Source organism: Panulirus ornatus, chromosome 6, assembly GCF_036320965.1.
Source record: "Panulirus ornatus isolate Po-2019 chromosome 6, ASM3632096v1, whole genome shotgun sequence".
NCBI classification, from domain to species: domain Eukaryota; kingdom Metazoa; phylum Arthropoda; class Malacostraca; order Decapoda; family Palinuridae; genus Panulirus; species Panulirus ornatus.
In genome coordinates this window covers 34,770,974-34,775,714 of record NC_092229.1, presented here as the reverse complement: position 1 = coordinate 34,775,714, position 4,741 = coordinate 34,770,974, and the positions used below count along the sequence as shown (strand labels likewise).

Here is a 4,741-nt window from a genome sequence, read left to right as displayed (position 1 = left end):
ATATATATATATATATATATATATATATATATATATATATATATATCTTTAATTCTATTCACCTTATCCCGCATTAGCGAGGTAGCGTTAAGAACAGAGGACTGGGCCTTTGAGGGAATATCCTCACCTGGCCCCTTTCTCTGTTCCTTCTTTTGGAAAATGAAAAAAAAAGATCGAGAGGGGGGATGATTTCCAGAACCCCGCTCCCTTTCCTTTTAGTCACCTTCTACGACACGCAGGAATACATGGAAAGTATCCTTTCTCCCCTATCCCTAGGGAGGATATATTCATATATATATATATATATATATATATATATATATATATATATATATATATATATATATATATATATATATATATATATATACATATATATATATATATATATATATATATATATATATATATATATATATATATATATATATATATATATATATATATATATATATATATATATATATATATATATATATATATATATATATATACATATATACATTACTATCTCTATATGACCTGCTAAATTTGATTCATGTATAACTAAAGTTGCATTAGCCGCAATTGATGTATTTGAAAACTAGTGCATACCTACAGGTGTTTGAGTCAGCTGTTCGCCAATCAGACTATAAAAAGACCTGGGAAAGCTGTTGGAGGCAGTAGTTGTGAACTAGGCTTCAGGTCGGCCAGACACGAGCAACAGCAGCAGCAGCAGTTAGTTACAGATACACCAGCCAACATCAACAAATCTCAGGTATGGTAAGACCATTGTGTTGTTTTCTGCTCAAGCTGACTCCATTCTGGTAAACACTCCACCCATAGAATTTTGCAGACGATACTAAACTGGGAAAGAAAGCTACAACAGAGTTTGAACGGCTACAGCTTCAAAATCACGTAGTCAAACTGGTAGACTGAACCCGCGTGTTGCAAATGAATCATATTATTGATGAGTGAAATGATTAAAAGCGATTACGCGTAATAATATCTGGTAGCCTAAAACCAAGTTCAGCATTGTATATAGTATCAATAAAAGACCAAGTTTTAGGTTTCTAAGACAGGAAATTCGATATCAGATCTAAAAAAAACATTTTTCACAACAGGTCACTAGTGCGCCTCCACCGTGAATACTGTGTTCAGTTTTGGTCATTCAAGTAGAAGACAGAGAGTATAAAAAGAACATAACGGTGAGCTACCAAAATGATTATCGAACTAAGAAACAAATCCTATGAAACCCGGCTAGAAGACTTCCACGTATATAGAAAGTTGAGAGGTGACCTGATGGAAATACAACAACTGAAAATGAACGTCTGACGCTTTCAACTGACATAGAAAAGTTGATAGATTGGGTTCATATGTGTCCTATGAATTGTTTATTGGTATGGCAAAGGTTTTAGATATCTGTAGTAAAAATGAGTAAGCAAACTACATAATGAATTTTGTTCAGCATCGAAGGTAAATGAGGAAAAGACTTGGGTTTAATGATCTTTGATGACTTAAAACCAAATAAGGAGTGCAGAGGAAGAGTAAAACGAGCGTACAAAATTTTTGGATTCATCAGCAGGGCTTACGAATTCAAGGAAAATCATCTTCGATATTTACAATTTATTGATATATGACCATCTTGAATACTGTGTTCAGTTTTAGCCATCTTGAAGAAATACATACAAAATGGAGAGACTATAGTGTCAAGGTAACAAGGTGAATCCCAGTCTCATGAATAATGAATACCCTATAAGAGCCAAATAAACAACTTTGAGTCATTTAGATTAGAAAAGCGAAGGTTAAGAGGCGATCTATTATAGGTATTTAAAATCATGAAGACTACGATTTTCTTGATCTGAGCAGCTAATTAAGGCTTGATAGATTCAGTCTGTTGGGAAAACGTTTTGTCTCGAATGAGGCGTAGTACTTTCCTTCAACAGGACTGCGCATCTATGATATCATATACCAAATAGAGCGGTAGACTGGGTTGCTTCAAGTCCATGACTATCATTATTTGCCCCTCCATACTTTCATGAAAAATTTCCATTTTCTTTTTTCTTTTTGAAACATCGTATACTTTTCTATTCTTACAACATCTACATCTCTTTCTAACATCTACAATCGAAAACAACTCCTCAAGATCCAAAGGTCTGTCATTGTTTAAATTCCTTTTCCATTCTTTTGTTTTGCAAAGGCTTTCGCAATCTTGGTCTAAGAATTTCCTTGAAGCTAAATTTGTATGATTTTACACGTAGTAATAGATGCAAACTCGCAGGAATCTGTTCTATTTCTAATGGGACAGAGTATTTCTCCCTCGAAAAGATTGTTGACATTTCGAATGTTTCATAATGAAAGAAATCAACAGCATCATTAGAGATATTTTAAAGAATGGACTTTCATAACAACCCTCGAAGTTAACTAAGACGTTTAAAGATATTTTAAAGAATGGACTTTCATAACAACCATCGAAGTTAACTAAGACGTTTAAAGATGTTTTAAAGAATGGACTTTCATAACAACCATCGAAGTTAACTAAGACGTTTAAAGATATTTTAAAGAATGGACTTTCATAACAACCATCGAAGTTAACTAAGACGTTTAAAGATATTTCTTCGTAAGGGCTCTATTTGCTTTTTTTTTCCTATACTAAACTCTATGGATATCTTCCAATAAAACAAACAACCTTGAAAGATCGATTGGTCTGTTGCTCCTTCCTTCTCCTGTATTATCTATTTATTTATATTCATTATACTTTGTCGCTGTCTCCAGCGTTAGCGAGGTAGCGCAAGGACACAGACGAAAGAATGGACCAACCCGCCCACATACACATGTATATACATACACGTCCACACACGCACATATACATACCTATACATCTCAACATTTACATATATACACACACACATGAGATTTATTCACTTATTCATTTCCGTGGCCACCCCTCCACATATGAAATGAAAACCCCCTCCCCCGCATGTGCGCGAGGAAGCGCCAGGAAAAGACAACAAAGGCCACATTCGTTCTCACTCAGTCTCTAGCTGCCATGTATAATGCACCGAAAAGACAGCTCCCTTTCCACATCCAGGCTCCACAAAACTTTCCATGCTTTACGCCAGACGCTTCACATACCCTGGTTCAATCCATTGACAGAACGTCGACCCCGGTATACCACATCATTCCAATTCACTCTATTCCTTGCACGCCATTCACCCTCCTGCATGCTCAGGTCCCGATCACTCAAAATCTTTTTCACTCCATCTTTCCACCTTCAATTTGGTCTCCCACTTCTCCTCGTTCCCTCCACTTCTGACACATATGTCCTTTTGGTCAATCTTTCCTCACTCATTCTTTCCATGTGACCAAACCATTTTAAATCATGCTTTTCTGCTCTCTCAACCACACTCTTTTTATTACCACACATCTCTCTTACCCTTTCATTACTTACTCGGTGAAACCACCTCACACCACATATTGTCCTCAAACATCTCATTTCCGGCACATCCACCCTTCTCCGCACAGCTCTATCTACAGTCCACGCCTCGCAACCATATAACATCGCTGGAACCACTATTCCTTCAAACATAACCATTTTTGCTTTCCAAGATAACGTTCTCAACTTCCTCACATTTTCAACGCTCCCAGAACTCTCGCCCCCTCCTCCACCCTATGATTCACTTCCGCTTCCATGATTCCATCCGCTGCCAAATCCACTGCCAGATATCTAAAACACTTCACTTCCTCCAGTTTTTCTCCATTCAAACTTACCTCCCAATTGGCTTGTCCCCCAACCCAATACGTAATAATCTTGCTCTTATTCACATTTACTCTAGGCTTTCTTCTTTCACACATTTTACCAAACTCAGTCACCAGCTTCTGCAGTTTCTCACATGAATCAGCCACCAGCGCTGTATCATCAGCTAACAACAACTGACTCCCTTCCCAACTCCTCTCATCCACATCAGACTACATAGTTGCCCCTCTCTCCAAAACACTTGCATTCACCTCCCTAACAACCCCATCCATAAACAAATTAAACAACCATGGAGACATCACACACCCCTGCCGCAAACCGACATTCATTAGGAACGAATCACTTTCCTATCTTCCAACTCGTACATATGCCTAAGTTCCCCGATAAAAACATTTCACTGCTTCTAGCAACTTACCTCCCACGCTATATACTCTTAAAACCTTCCAGAAGGCATCTCAACCATCCCTATTATATGCCTTCTCCAGATTCATACATGCTATATACAAATCCATCTGTTTTTCAAATTTTTTATCTCATACATTTTTTAAAGCAAACACCTGATCCACACATCCTCTACCGAAACTTCTGAAACCACACTGCTCTTCTATCTAATTCTTTGTACATGCCTTTACCCTCTCAGACAATACCCTCGTATATAATTTCTCAGGAATACTCAACAAACTTATGCCTCTGTAATTTGAACGCTCATCTTTATCCAATTTGCCTTTGTACAATGGCACTGTGCATGCATTCCACCAATCCTCAGGCACTTCACCATGATTTATACATACAGTGAATATCCTTACCAAAGCATCAACAACACATTCACCCCGTTTTTTGATAAATTCCACTGCAATACCATCCAAACTTACCTTGTCGGCTTTTATCTTCCGCAAAGCTTTCACTGTCTTTTCTTTGTTTACCAAACCATTCTCCCTGACCTACTCACTTCGCACACAACCTCGACCAAAACGCCGAAGGTCCCATTTGTTCTCTTGTCTTACG

The 4,741-nt window shown here is 37.4% G+C and overlaps 1 long non-coding RNA gene across 1 annotated transcript in view; it reads left to right on the top strand.

Annotated features, from left to right (window-relative positions):
- Positions 1-651: 651 nt before the first annotated feature.
- The window catches only part of LOC139749155 (uncharacterized), a 118,554-nt gene continuing 114,464 nt past the window's right edge, over positions 652-4,741 (top strand). Inside the window, exon 1 of the long non-coding RNA XR_011712892.1 lies at positions 652-757. This is a non-coding gene — a long non-coding RNA (uncharacterized lncRNA). The remainder of the gene's footprint in view (positions 758-4,741) is intronic.